This window comes from Aristolochia californica, unplaced genomic scaffold, assembly GCF_029961685.1.
Source record: "Aristolochia californica isolate CCGP_79_NKW_82.1479 unplaced genomic scaffold, dmAriCali1.0.hap1 SCAF_4, whole genome shotgun sequence".
Lineage (NCBI taxonomy): Eukaryota > Viridiplantae > Streptophyta > Magnoliopsida > Piperales > Aristolochiaceae > Aristolochia > Aristolochia californica.
Window position 1 is genome coordinate 13,836,597 of NW_027182103.1, and position 16,337 is coordinate 13,852,933.

Here is a 16,337-nt window from a genome sequence, read left to right on the forward strand (position 1 = left end):
ATTCCAAAATTTTCATTTTGTTATGCCTTATATCTTTTTTGTTTAGGAGAAAAAAAGGGAGATTGAAAACTCAAGTTTGGATCTGAAAACAAATTTGAACATCCAAAATAGAAATGCACAAATGCTGAGAGAGATAGTTCCAAAAAGTATCTACGATTTTTAAGGATAGGCAAAAAGTGGGTTGTTTGGCCTTGTAAATATCCAACCACTTGAGAATTTGATTTTTTCTACTCCTTGAAATTTTTGGATCAATAGGTCCACTTGCATCCTCAACATGTATCTGGCATGCATATCCACCACTCTTAAAGCATTTTGGGATCAGTTAGAGGTCCCTTTCCTATAAAATTCCACCAAGCTTATTATTAGGGGTTGTACTAGTGGAATTTTCCAAACATGGATAACAAAACCTTGGAGTTCATTTTTAGTGCGTGAAATAATTTTCAATTTTTTGTTGCATAGATGAACTCTAAAATTTTGAATTTTTTATGCATTATATATCTGTTTTTTTTTACGAGACAAAAAAGGAAGTAATTACTCAAGTTTGGATCTGAAAACAAATTTGAACATCCAAAATGGAAATACACAAAGGCTGAGAGAAATAGTTCCTAAAAGTATCTGTGATTTTTAATGATAGGCAAAAAGTGGGTTGTTTGGCCCTGGTAAATATCCAACCACTTGAGAATTTGATTTTTTCTACTCATTGAAATTTTTGGATCATTAGGTCCACTTGCATCCTCAACATGTTTCTGGCATGCATATCCACCATACTTAAAGCATGTTGGGATCAGTTAGAGGTCCCTTGCCTATAAAATTCCACCTAGCTTATTATTAGGGGTTGTACTAGTGGAATTTCCCAAACATCGATAACAAAACCTTGGAGTTCATTTTTAGTGCGTGAAATAATTTTCAATTTTTTATGCCTTATGTATCTGTTTTGTTTAGGAGACAAAAAGGGAGAGTAATTACTCAAGTTTGGATTTGAAAACAAATTTCAACATCCAAAATGGAAATGCACAAATGCTGAGAGAGGTAGTTCAAAAAAGTATAAGTGATTTTTAACAATAGGCAAAAAGTGGGTTGTTTGGCCCTCGTAAATATCCAACCACTTGAGAATTTGATGTTTTTCTGCTCTTTGAAAATTTTAAATCATTAGGTCCACTTGCATCCTCAAAATGTTTCTAGCAAGCATATCCACCACACTTAAAGCATCTTGGGATCAGTTAGAGGTCCCTTTCCTATAAAATTCCATCGAGCTTATTATTAGGGGTTGTACTTGTAGAATTTCCCAAACATGGATAACAAAACCTAGGAGTTCATTTTTAGTGCGTGAAATAATTTTAAAATTTTTTTTGCATACAAGAACTCTAAAATTTTCATTTTGTTATGCTTTATAACTTTTTTGTTTAGGAGAAAAAAAGGGAGAATGAAAACTCAAGTTTGGATCTGAAAACAAATTTGAACATCCAAAATGGAAATGCACAAAGTCTAAGAGAGATAGTTCCAAAAAGTATCTATGATTTTTAAGGATAGGCAAAAAGTGGATTGTTTAGCCTTGTAAATATCCAACCACTTGAGAATTTGATTTTTTCTACTCTTTGAAAATTTTAAATTATTAGGTCCACTTGCATCGTCAACATGTTTCTGACATGCATATCCACCACACTTAGAGCATGTTAGGATAAGTCAGAGGTCCCTTTCCTATAAAATTCCACCAAGCTTATTATTAGGGGTTGTACTAGTGCAAATTCCCAAAGATGGATAAAAAAACCTTGGAGTTCATTTTTAGTGCGTTTAATAATTTTCAAATTTTTTTTGCATACATGAACTCTAAAATTTTCATTTTTTTATGCCTTATATATCTATTTTTTTTTTGAGACAAAAAGGGAGAGTGAATGCTCAAGTTTGGATCTGAAAACAAATTTGAACATCCAAAATGGAAATGCACAAATGCTGAGAGACATAGTTCCAAAAAGTATCTGTGATTTTTAAGGATAGGCAAAAAGTGGGTTGTTTGGCCCTGGTAAATATCCAACCAGTTGAGAATATTATTTTTTCAAATCCTTGAAATTTTTGGATCATTAGGTCCACTTGCATCCTCAACATGTTTCTGGCATGCATATCCACCACACTTAAAGCATGTTGGGATCAGTTAGAGGTCCCTTGCCTATAAAATTCCACCAAGCTTATTATTAGGTGTTGTACTAGTGGAATTTCCCAAACATGGATAGCAAAACCTTTGAGTTCATTTCTAGTGCGTGAAATACTTTTCAAATTTTATTTGCATACATCAACTCTAAAATTTTCAATTTGTTATGCCTTATATCTTTTTTGTTTACTCCAAAAAATGGGAGAGTGAAAACTCAAGTTTGGATCTGAAAACGAATTTGAACATTCAAAATGGAAATGCACAAATGCTGAGAGAGATAGTTCCAAAAAGTATCTGTGATTTTTAAGGATAGGCAAAAAGTGGGTTGTTTGGCCTTGTAAATGGATACCACTTGAGAATTTGATTTTTTCTACTCCTTGAAATTTTTGGATCATTAGGTCCACTTGCATCCTCAACATGTTTCTGGCATAGATATCCACCACACTTAAAGCATGTTGGGATCAGTTAGAGGTACCTTTCCTTTAAATTTCTACCTAGCTTATTATTAGGGGTTGTACTAGTGGAATTTCCCAAACATGGATAGCAAAATCTTTGAGTTCATTTTTAGTGCGTGAAATAATTTTCAAATTTTTTTTGCATTCATGAACTCTAAAATTTTCATTTTGTTATGCCTTATATCTTTTTTGGTTAGGAGAAAAAAAGGGACCGTGAAAACTCAAGTGTGGATCTGAAAACAAATTTGAACATCCAAAATGGAAATGCACAAATGCTGAGAGAGATAGTTCCTAAAAGTATCTGTGATTTTAAGAATAGGCAAAAAGTTGGTTATTTGGCTTTGTAAATATCCAACCACTTGAGAATTTGATTTTTTCTACTCTTTGAAATTTTTGGATCATTAGGTCCACTTGCATCCTCAACATGTTTCTGGCATGCATATCCACCACACTTAAAGCATGTTGGGATCAGCTAGAGGTCACTTTCCTATAAATTTCCACCTAGCTTATTATTAGGGGTTGTACAAGTGGAATTTCCCAAACATGGATAACAAAACCTTGAAGTTCATTTTTAGTGCGTGAAATAATTTTCAAATTTTTTTTGCATACATGATCTCTAAAATTTTCAATTTTTTATGCCTTATATAGTTGTTTTGTTTAGGAGACAAAAGGGGAGAGTAATTACTCAAGTTTGGATCTGAAAACAAATTTGAACATCCAAAATGGAAATGCACAAATGCTGAGAGAGGTAGTTCAAAAAAGTATCTGTAATTTTTTAGGATAGGCAAAAAGTGGGTTGTTTGGCCCTGGTAAATATCCAACCACTTGAGAATTTGATTTTTTCTACCCTTTGAAAATTTTAAATCATTAGGTCCACTTGCATCCTCAACATGTTTTTGGCATGCATATCCACCACACTTAAAGCATGTTGGGATCAGTTAGAGGTCTTCCACCAAGCTTATTATTAGGGTTGTACTAGTGGAATTACCTAAACATGGATAACAAAACCTTGGAGTTCATTTTAAGTGCGTGAAATAATTTTCAAAATTTTTTTGCATACATGAACTCTAAAATTTTCTTTTTTTTATGGGTTATATATCAGTTTTGTTTTGGAGACAAAAAGGGAGAGTGAATGCTCAAGTTTGGATCTGAAAACAAATTTGAACATCCAAAATGGAAATGCACAAATGCTGAGAGAGATAGTTCCAAAAAGTATCTATGATTTTTAAGGATAGGCAAAAAGTGGGTTGTTTGGCCCTGGTAAATATCCAACCACTTCAGAATATTTTTTTTCTACTCCTTGAAATTTTTGGATCATTAGGTCTACTTGCATCCTCAACATGTTTCTGGCATTCATATCCACCACACTTAAAACATGTTGGGATCAGTTAAAGGTCCCTTGCCTATAAAATTCCACCTAGCTTATTATTAGGGGTTGTACTAGAGGAATTTCCCAAACATGGATAGCAAAACCTTTGAGTTCATTTTTAGTGCGTGAAATAATTTTCAAGTTTTATTTGCATACATGAACTCTAAAATTTTCATTTTGTTATGCCTTATATCTTTTTTGTTTAGGAGAAAAAAAGGGAGAGTGAAAACTCGAGTTTGGATCTGAAAATAAATTTGAACATCCAAAATGGAAATGCACAAATGCTAAGCGAGATAGTTCCAAAAAGTACCTACGATTTTTAAGATGGGTTGTTTGGCCTTGTAAATATCCAACCACTTGAGAATTTGATTTTTTCTACTCCTTGAAATTTTTGGATCATTAGGTCAACTTGCATCCTCAACATGTTTCTGGCATGCATATCCACCACACTTAAAGCATGTTGGAATCAGTTAGAGGTCCCTTTCCTATAAAATCCCACCAAGCTTATTATTAGGGGTTGTACTAGAGGAATTTCCCAAGCATGGTTAACAAAACCTTGGAGTCCATTTTTAGTGTGTGAAATAATTTTCAAATTTTTTTTGCATACATGAACTCTAAAATTTTCATTTTGTTATGTCTTATATCTTTTTTGTTTACTACAAAAAATCGGAGAGAGAAAACTCAAGTTTGGATCTGAAAACAAATTTCAACATCCAAAATGGAAATGCACAAATGCGGAGAGAGATAGTTCCAAAAAGTATCTGGGATTTTTAAGGATAGGCAAAAAGTGGGTTGTTTGGCCCTGGTAAATATCCAACCACTTGAGAATATTATTTTTCTACTCCTTGAAATTTTTGGATCATTAGGACCACTTGCATCCTCAACATGTTTCTGGCATGCATATCCACCACACTTAAAGCATGTTGGTATCAGTGAGAGGTCCCTTGCCTATAAAATTCGATCTAGCTTATTATTAGGGGTTGTACAAGTGGAATTTCCCAAATCTGGATAGCAAAACCTTTGAGTTCATTTTTAGTGCATGAAACAATTTTCAATTTTTTTTTGCATACATGAACTCCAAAATATTCATTTTGTTATGCCTTATATCTTTTTTGTTTAGGAGAAAAAAAGGGAGAGTGAAAACTCAAGTTTGGATCTGAAAACAAATTTGAACATCCAAAATGGAAATTCACAAATTCTGAGAGAGATAGTTCCAAAAAGTATCTTCAATTTGTAAGGATAGGCAAAAAGTGGGTTGTTTGGCCTTGTAAATATCCAACCACTTGAGAATTTGATTTTTTCTACTCCTAGAAATTTTTGGATCTTTAGGTCCACTTGCATCCTCAACATTTTTCTGGCATTCATATCCACCACATTTAAAGCATGTTGGGATCAGTTAGAGGTCCCTTTCCTGTAAAATTTCACCAAGCTTATTATTAGGGGTTGTACTTGTGGAATTCCCCAAACATGGAAAACAAAACCTTGGAGTCCATTTTTAGTGCGTGAAATAATTTTCAAATTTTTTTTGCATACAATAACTCTAAAATTTTCATTTTGTTATGCCTTATATCTTTTTTTTTTATTCCCAAAAATGGGAGAGTGAAAACTCAAGTTTGGATCTGAAAACAAATTTGAACATTCAAAATGGAAATGCACAAATGCTGAGAGAGATAGTTCCAAAAAGTATCTGTGATTTTTTAAGGAAAGGCAAAAAGTGGGTTGTTTGGCCTTGTAAATATCCTACCACTAGCGAATTTGATTTTTTCTACTCCTTGAAATTTTTGGATCATTAGGTCCACTTGCATCCTCAACATGTTTCAAACATGCATATCCACCACACTTAAAGCATTTTGGGATCAGTTAGAGGTCCCTTTCCTATAAAATTCCACCAAGCTTACTATTAGGGGTTGTACTAGTGGAATTTCCAAAATAGGGATAACAAAACCATGGAGTTCATTTTTAGTGCGTGAAATAATTTTCAATTTTTTTTTGCATAGATGAACTTAAAATTTTTAATTTTTTATGCCGTATATATCAATTTTGTTTAGGAGACAAGGGAGAGTAATTACTCAAGTTTGGATCTGAAAACAAATTTGAACATCCAAAATGGAATTGCACAAATGCTGAGAGAGGTAGTTCAAAAAACTATCTGTGATTTTTAAGGATAGGCAAAAAGTGGGTTGTTAGGCCCTGGTAAATATCCAACCACTTGAGAATTTGATTTTTTCTACTCCTTGAAAATTTTAAATCATTAGGTCCACTTGCATCCTCAACATGTTTCTGGCATGCATATTCACCACACTTAAAGCTTGTTGGGATCAGTTAGAGGTCCCTTTCCTATAAAATTCCACCAAGCTTATTATTAGGGGTTGTACTAGTGGAATTTCCCAAATATGGATAACAAAACCTTGAAGTTCATTTTCAGTGCGTGAAATAATTTTCAAATTTTTTTTGCATACATGAACTCTAAAATTTTCATTTTTTTATGCCTTATATATCTGTTTTGTTTAGGAGACAAAAAGGGAGAGTGAATACTCAAGTTTGGATCTTAAAACAAATTTGAACATCCAAAATGGAAATGCACAAATGTTGAGAGAGATAGTTCCAAAAAGTATCTGTGATTTTTAAGGATAGGCAAAAAGTGGGTTGTTTGGCCCTGGTAAATATCCAACCACTTGAGAATTTGATTTTTTCTACTCCTTGAAATTTTTGGATCATTAGGTCCACTTGCATCCTCAACATGTTTCTAGCTTGCATATCCACCACACTTAAAGCATGTTGGGATCAGTTAGAGCTCCCTTTCCTTTAAAATTCCACCAAGCTTATTATTAGGGGTTGTACTAGTGGAATTTTCAAAACATGGATAACAAAACCTTTAAGTTCATTTTTAGTGCGTGAAATAATTTTCAAATTTTTTTTGCATTCACGAACTCTAAAATTTTCATTTTGTTATGCCTTATATCTTTTTTTATTAGGTGAAAAAAAGGGAGAGTGAAATCTCAAGTTTGGATCTGAAAACAAATTTGAACATCCAAAATAGAAGTGCACAAATGCTGAGAGAGATAGTTCCAAAAAGTATCTGTGATTTTTAACGATAGGCAAAAATTGGGTTGTTTAGCCATGTAAATATCCAACCACTTGAGAATTTGATTTTTTCTACTCCTTGAAAATTTTAAATGATTAGGTCCACTTGCATCTTCAACATGTTTCTGGCATGCATATCCACCACAATTAAAGCATGTTGGGATCAGTTAGAGGTCCCTTTCCTATAAAATTCCACCTAGCTTATTATTCGGGGTTGTACTAGTGGAATTTCCCAAACATAAATACCAAAACCTTGGAGTTCATTTTTAGTGCGTGAAATAATTTTCAAATTTTTTTTGCATACACGAACTCTAAAATATTCAATTTTTTCTGGCTTATATCTTTTTTGTTAAGGAGAAAAAAAGAGAGAGTGAAAACTCAAGTTTGGATCTGAAAACAAATTTGAACATCCAAAATGGAAAATGCACAAATGCTGAGAGAGATAGTTCCAAAAAGTATCTGTGATTTTTAAGGATAGGCAAAAAGTGGGGTTTTTGGGCGTGGTAAATATCCTACCACTTGAGAATTTGATTTTTTCTACTCCTTGAAATTTTTAGATCATTAGGTCCGCTTGCATCCTCAACATGTTTCTGGCATCCATATCCACCACACTTAAGGCATGTTGGGATTAGTTAGAGGTCCGTTTCCTATCAAATCCCTCCAAGCTTATTATTAGGGGTTGTACTAAAGGAATTTCCCAAGCATGCATAACAAAACCTTGGAGTCCATTTTTAGTGTGTGAAATAATTTTCAAATTTTTTTTGCATACATAAACTCAAAAATTTTCATTTTGTTATGCCTTATATCTTTTTTGTTTACTCCAAAAAATGGGAGAGAAAAAACAAAAGTATGGATCTGAAAAATAATTTGAACATCCAAAATGGAAATGCACAAATGCTGAGAGAGGCAGTTCAAAAAAGTATCTGTGATTTTTAAGGATAGGCAAAAAGTGGGTTGTTTGGCCCTGGTTAATATCCAACCACTTGAGAATTTGATTTTTTCTACTGCTTGAAATTTTTGGATCATTAGGTCCACTTGCATCCTCAACATGTTTCGAGCATGCATATCCACCACACTTAAAGCGTGTTTGGTTCAGTTAGAGGTGCCTTTCCTATAAAATTCCACCTAGCTTATTATTAGGGGTTGTACTAGTAGAATTTCCAAAACATGGATAGCAAATCCTTTGAGTTCATTTTTAGGGCGTGAAATAATTTTCAAATATTTTTTGCATACATGAACTCTTAAATTTTCATTTTGATATGCCTTATATCTTTTTTGTTTTGGAAAAAAAAAGGCATAGTGAAAACTCAAGTTTGGATCTGAAAACAAATTTGAACATCCAAAATGGAAATGCACAAATGCCGGGAGAGATAGTTCCAAAAAGTATCTGTGATTTTTAAGGATAGGAAAAAAGTGGGTTGTTTGGCCTTGTAAATATCAACCCATTTGAGAATTTGATTTTTTCTACTCCTTGAAATATTTGGATGATTAGGTCCACTTGCATCCTCAACATGTTTCTTGCATGCATATCCACCACACTTAAAGCATGTTGGAATCAGTTAGAGGTCCCTTTCCTATAAAATTCCACCTAGCTTATTAATAGGGGTTGTACTTGTGGAACTCCCCAAACATGAATAACAAAACCTTGGAGTCCATTTTTAGTGCGTGAAATAATTTTCAATTTTTTTTTGCATACTTGAACTCTAATATTTTCATTTTGTTATGCCTTATATCTTTTGTGTTGTTTCCAAAAATGGGAGAGTGAAAACTCAAGTTTGGATCTGAAAACAAATTTGAACATCCAAAATGGAAATGCACAAATGCTGAGAGAGATAGTTCCAAAAAGTATCTGTGATTTTTAAGGATAGGCAAAAAGTGGGTTGTTTGGCCCTGGTAAATATCCAACCACTTGAGAATTTGATTTTTTCTACTCCTTGAAATTTTTGGATCATTAGGTCCACTTGCATCCTCAACATGTTTCTGGCATGCATATCCACCACACTTAAAACATGTTGGGATCAGTTAGAGGTCCCTTTCCTATAAAATTCCACCAAGCTTATTATTAGAGGTTGTACTAGTGGAATTTCCCAAACATTGATAACAAAACCTTGGAGTTCATTTTTAGAGAGTGAAATAATTTTCAATTTTTTTTTGCATACTTGAACTCTAAAATTTTCAATTTTTTATGCCTTATATATCTGTTTTGTTTAGGAGACAAAAAGGGAGAGTAATTACTCAAGTTTGGATCTGAAAACAAATTTGAACATCCAAAATGGAAATGCACAAATGCTGAGAGAGATAGTTCCAAAAAGTATCTGTGATTTTTAAGGATAAGCAAAAAGTGGGTTATTTGGCCCTACTAAATATCCAACCACCTGAGAATTTGATTTTTTCTACTCCTTGAAATTTTTGGATCATTAGGTCCACTTGCATCCTCAACATGTTTCTGGCAAGCTTATCCACCACACTTAATGCATGTTGGGATCAGTTAGAGGTCCCTTTCTTATAAAATTCCACCAAACTTATTATTGGGGGTTGTACCAGTGGAATTTCCCAAACATGGATAGCAAAACCTTTGAGTTCATTTTTAGTGCGTGAAATAATTTTCATATTTTTTTTGCAAACATGAACTCTAAAATTTTCATTTTGTTATGCCTTATATCTTTTTTGTATAGGAGAAAAAAAGGGAGAGTGAAAACTCAAGTTTTGATCTGAAAACAAATTTGAACATCCAAAATGGAAATGCACAAATGCTGAGAGAGATAGTTTCAAAAGTATCTGTGATTTTTAGGGATAGGCAAAAAGTGGGTTGTTTGGACTTGTAAATATCCAACCACTTGAGAGTTTGATTTTTTCTACTCCTTGAAATTTTTGGATAATTATGTCCACTTGCATCTTCAACATATCTCTGGCATGCATATCCATGACACTTAAAGCATGTTGGGATCAGTTAGAGGTCCCTTTCCTATAAAATACCACCAAGCTTATTATTAGGGGTTGCACTAGTGGAATTTCCCATACATGGATAACAAAACCTTGGAGTTCATTTTTATTGTGTGAAATAATTTTCAAATTTTTTTTGCATACATAAAATCTTAAATTTTCATTTTGTTTTGCCTTATATCTTTTTTGTTTACTCAAAAAAATGGGAGAGAGAAAACTCAAGTTTGGATCTGAAAACAAATTTGAACATCCAAAATGGAAATGCACAAATGCTGAGAGAGGTAGTTCAAAAAAGTATCTATGATTTTTAAGGATAGGCAAAAAGTGGGTTGTTTGGCCCTGGTTAATATCCAACCACTTGAGAATTTGATTTTTTCTACTCCTTGAAATTTTTGGATCATTAGGTCCACTTGCATCCTCAACATGTTTCTGACTTGCATATCCACCACAGTTAAAGCATGTTGGGATCAGTTAGAGGTCCCTTTCCTATAAAAGTCCACCAAGTTTACTATTAGGGGTTGTACTAGTGGAATTTCCCAAACATGAATAACAAAACCTTGGTGTTCATTTTTAGTGCGTGAAATAATTTTCAAATTGTTTTTGCATACATGAACTCTGAATTTTTCATTTTTTTATGCCTTATATATCTGTTTTGTTTTGGAGACAAAAAGGGAGAGTGAATGCTCAAGTTTGGATCTGAAAACAAATTTGAACATCCAAAATGGAAATGCACAAATGCTGAGAGAGGTAGTTCCAAAAAGTATCTGTGATTTTTAAGGATAGGCAAAAAGTGGGTTGTTTGGCCGTGGTTAGTATCCAACCACTTGAGAATTTGATTTCTTCTACTCCTTGAAAATTGTAAATCATTAGGGCCACTTGCATTCTCAACATGTTTCTGGCATGCATATCCACCACACTTAAGCATGTAGGGATCAATTAGAGGTCCCTTTCCTATAAAATTCCACCAAGCTTATTATTAGGGGTTGTAGTAGTAGAATTTCCCAAACATGGATAACAAAACCTTGGTGTTCATTTTTAGTGCATGAAATAATTTTATATTTTTTTTTGCATTCTTGAACTCTAAAATTTTTAATTTTTTATGCCTTATATATCTGTTTTGTTTAGGAGACAAAAAGGGAGAGTAATTACTCAACTTTGGATCTGAAAACAAATTTGAACATCCAAAATGCAAATGCACAAATGCTGAGAGAGGTAGTTCAAAAAAGTATCTGTGATTTTTAAGGATAGGCAAAAAGTGGGTTCTTGGCTGTGGTAAATATCCAACCACTTGAGAATTTTATTTTTTCTACTCCTTGAAATTTTTGGATCATTAGGTCCACTTGCATCCTCAACATGTTGCTGGCATGCATATCCACCACATTTAAAGCATGTTGGGATCAGTTAGAGGTCCCTTTCCTCTAAAATTCCACCAAGCATATTATTAGGGGTTGTACTGGTGGAATTCCCCAAACATGGAAAACAAAACCTTGGAGTCCATTTTTAGTGCGTGAAATAATTTTCAAATTTTTTTTGCATGCATGAACTCTAAAATTTTCATTTTGTTATGCCTCATATCTTTTTTGTTTTTTCCAAAAATGGGAGAGTCAAAACTCAAGTTCGGATCTGAAAAAAAATTTGAACATCCAAAATGGAAATGCACAAATGCTGAGAGAGATAGTTCCAAAAAGTATCTGTGATTTTTAAGGATAGGCACAAAGTGGGTTGTTTGGCCCTGGTAAATATCCAACCACTTGAGAATATTATCTTTTCTACACCTTGAAATTTTTGGATTATTAGGCCTACTTGCATCGTCAACATGTTTCTGGCATTCATATCCACCACACTTAAAGCATGTTGGGATCAGTTAGAGGTCCCTTGCCTATAAAATTCCACCTAGCTTATTATTAGGGGTTGTACTAGAGGAATTTACCAAACATGGATAGCAAAACCTTTGAGTTCATTTTTAGTGCGTGAAATAATTTTCAAATTTTATTTGCATTCATGAACTCTAAAATTTTCATTTTGTTATGCCTTATATTCTTTTTGTTTAGGAGAAAAAAAGGGAGAGTGAAAACTCGAGTTTGGATCTGAAAACAAATTTGAACATCCAAAATGGAAATGCACAAATCTTGAGAGAGATAGTTCCAAAAAGTATCTACGATTTTTAAACTGGGTTGTTTGGCCTGGTAATCATCCAACCACTTGAGAATTTGATTTTTTTTACTCCTTGAAATTTTTGGATAATTAGGTCAACTTGCATCCTCAACATGTTTCTGGCATGCATATCCACCACACTTAAAGCTTTTTGGGATCAGTTAGAGGTCCTTTTCCTATAAAATCCCACCAAGCTTATTATTAGGGGTTGTACTAGAGGAATTTCCCAAGCATGGTTAACAAAACCTTGGAGTCCATTTTTAGTGTGTGAAATAATTTTCAAATTTTTTTTGCATACATGAACTCTAAAATTTTCATTTTGTTATGCCTTATATCTTTTTTGTTTACTACAAACAATCGGAGAGAGAAAACTCAAGTTTGGATCTGAAAACAAATTTCAACATCCAAAATGGAAATGCACAAATGCGGAGAGAGATAGTTCCAAAAAGTATCTGAGATTTTTAAGGACAGGCAAAAAGTGGGTTGTTTGGCCCTGGTAAATATCCAACCACTTGAGAATATTATTTTTTCTACTCCTTGAAATTTTTGGATCATTAGGACCACTTGCATGCTCAACATGTTTCTGGCATGCATATCCACCACACTTAAAGCATGTTGGTATCAGTTAGAGGTCCCTTGCCTATAAAATTCCATCTGGCTTATTATTTGGGGTTGTACAAGTGGAATTTCCCAAACATGGATAGCAAAACCTTTGAGTTCATTTTTAGTGAGTGAAACAATTTTCAAATTTTTATTGCATACATGAACTCTAATATTTTCATTTTGTTATGCCTTATATCTTTTTTGTTTAGGAGAAAAAAGGGAGAGTGAAAACTCAAGTTTGGATCTGAAAACAAATTTGAACATCCAAAATGGAAATGCACAAATGCTGAGAGAGATAGTTCCAAAAAGTATCTTCAATTTTTAAGGATAGGCAAAAAGTGGCTTGTTTGGCCTTGTAAATATCCAACCACTTGAGAATTTGATTTTTTCTTCTCCTTGAAATTTTTGGATCATTAGGTCCACTTGCATCCTCAACAATTTTCTGGCATTCATATCCACCACATTTAAAGCATGTTGGGATCAGTTAGAGGTCCCTTTCCTGTAAAATTCCACCAAGCTTATTATTAGGGGTTGTACTTGTGGAATTCCCCAAACATGGAAAACAAAACCTTGGAGTCCATTTTTAGTGCGTGAAAGAATTTTCAAAATTTTTTTGCATACAATAACTCTAAAATTTTCATTTTGTTATGCCTTATATCTTTTATGTTTACTCCAAAAAATGGGAGAGTGGAAACTCAAGTTTGGATCTGAAAACAAATTTGAACATTCAAAATGGAAATGCACAAATGCTGAGAGAGATAGTTGCAAAAAGTACCTGCGATTTTTAAGGATAGGCAAAAAGTGGGTTGTTTGGCCTTGTAAATATCCTACCACTTGCGAATATGATTTTTTCTACTCCTTGAAATTTTTGGATCATTAGGTCCACTTGCATCCTCACCATGTTTTTTTACATGCATATCCACCACACTTAAAGAATTTTGGGATCAGTTAGAGGTCCCTTTCCTATAAAATTCCACCAAGCTTACTATTAGGGGTTGTACTAGTGGAATTTCCCAAATAGGGATAACAAAACCATGGAGTTCATTTTTAGTGCGTGAAATAATTTTCAATTGTTTTTTGCAAAGATGAACTCTAAAATTTTCAATTTTTTTTTGCATAGATGAACTCTAAAATTTTCAATTTTTTTTGCCGTATATATCAATTTTGTTTAGGAGACAAAAAGGGAGAGTAATTACTCAAGTTTGGATCTGAAAAAAAATTTGAACATCCAAAATGGAAATGTACAAATGCTGAGAGAGGTATTTCAAAAAAGTATCTGTGATTTTTAAGGATAGGCAAAAAGTGGGTTGTTTGGCCCTAGTAAATATCCAACCACTTGAGAATTTGATTTTTTCTACTCCTTGAAATTTTTGGATCATTAGGTCCACTTGCATCCTCAACAGGTTTCTGGCATGCATATCCACCACACTTAAACCCATGTTGGGATCAGTTAGAGGTCCCTTTCCCATAAAATCCCACCAAGATTATTATTAGGTGTTGTAATAGAGAAATTTCCCAAGCATGGTTAGCAAAACCTTGGAGTCCATTTTTAGTGTATGAAATAATTTTTAAATTTTTTTTACATACATGAACTCTAAAATTTTCATTTTGTTATGCCTTATATCTTTTTTGTTTACTCCAAAAAATGGGAGAGAGAAAACTAAAGTTTGGATCTGAAAACAAATTTGAACATCGAAAATGGAACTGCACAAATGCTGAGAGAGGTAGTTCAAAAAAGTATCTGTGATTTTTAAGGATAGGCAAAAAGTGGGTTGTTTGGCCCTGGTAAATATCCAACCACATGAGAATTTGATTTTTTCTACTCCTTGAAAATTTTAAATCATTAAGTCCACTTGCATCCTCAACATGTTTCTGGCATGCATAGGCACCAAACTTAAAGCAATTGGGATCAGTTAGAGGTCCCTTTCCTATAAAATTCCACCTTGCTTATTATTAGGGGTTGTACTAGTGGAATTTCCCAAACATGAATAACAAAACCATGGAGTTCATTTTCAGTGCGTAAAATAATTTTCAAATTTTTTTTGCCTACATGAACTCTAAATTTTTCTTTTTTTATGCCTTATATATCTGTTTTTTTTTTTTGGAGACAAAAAGGGAGACTGAATGCTCAAGTTTGGATCTGAAAACAAATTTGAACATCCAAAATGGAAATGCAAAAATGCTGAGAGAGATAGTTCCAAAAAGTATCAGTGATTTTTAAGGATAGGCAAAAAGTGGGTTGTTTCGCCCTGGTAAATATCCAACCACTTGAGAATATTATTTTTTCAACTCCTTGAAATTTTTGGATCATTAGGTCAACTTGCATCCTCAACATGTTTCTGGCATGCATATCCACCACACTTAAAGCATGTTGGGATCAGTTAGAGGTCCATTTCCTATAAAATTTCACCTAGCTTATTATTAGGGATTGTACTAGTGGAATTTCCACAACATGGATAGCAAAACCTTTGAGTTCATTTTTATTGCGTGAAATAAAATTCAAATTTTTTTTGCATATTTGAACTCTTAAATTTTCATTTTGTTATGCCTTATATCTTTTTTGTTTATGAGAAAAGAAGGGAGAGTGAAAACTCAAGTTTGGATCTGAAAACAAATTTGAACATCCAAAATGGAAATGCACAAATGCTGAGAGAGATAGTTCCAGAAAGTATCTGTGATTTTCAAGGATAGGCAAAAAGTGGGTAGTTTGGCCCTGGTAAATATCCAACCACTTGAGAATTTGGTTTTTCCTACTCCTTGAAATTTTTTGATCATTAGGTCCACTTAGATCCTCAACATGTTTCTGGCATGCATATCCACCACACTTAAAGCATGTTGGGATCAGTTAGAGGTCCCTTTCCTATAAAATTCCACTAAGCTTATTATTAGGGGTTGTACTAGTGGAATTTTCCAAACATGGATAACAAAACCTTAGAGTTCATTTTTAGTGCGTGAAATAATTTTCAATTTTTTGTTGCATAGATGAACTCTAAAATTTTGAATTTTTTATGCCTTATATATCTGTTTTGTTTGGAGACAAAAAGGGAGAGTAATTACTCAAGTTTGGATCTGAAAACAAATTTGAACATCCAAAATGGTAGTGCACAAATGCTGAGAGAGATAGTTCCAAAAAGTATATGTGATTTTAAAGGATAGGCAAAAAGTGGGTTGTTTGGCCCTGGTAAATATCCAACCACTTGAGAATATTATTTTTTCTACTCGTTGAAATTTTTGGATCATTAGGTCCACTTGGATCCTCAACATGTTTCTGGCATGCATATCCACCACACTTAAAGCATGTTGGGATCAGTTAGAGGTCTCATGCCTATACAATTTCACCTAGCTTATTATTAGGGGTTGTACTAGTGGAATTTCCCAAACATTAATAGCAAAACCTTTGAGTTCATTTTTAGTGCGTGAAATAATTTTCAAATTTTTTTTGCATACATGAACTCTTAAATTTTCATTTTGTTATGCCTTATATCTTTTTTGTTTACTCCAAAAAATGGGAGAGTGAAAACTCAAGTTTGGATCTAAAAACAAATTTGAACATTCAAAATGGAAATCCACAAATGCTGAGAGA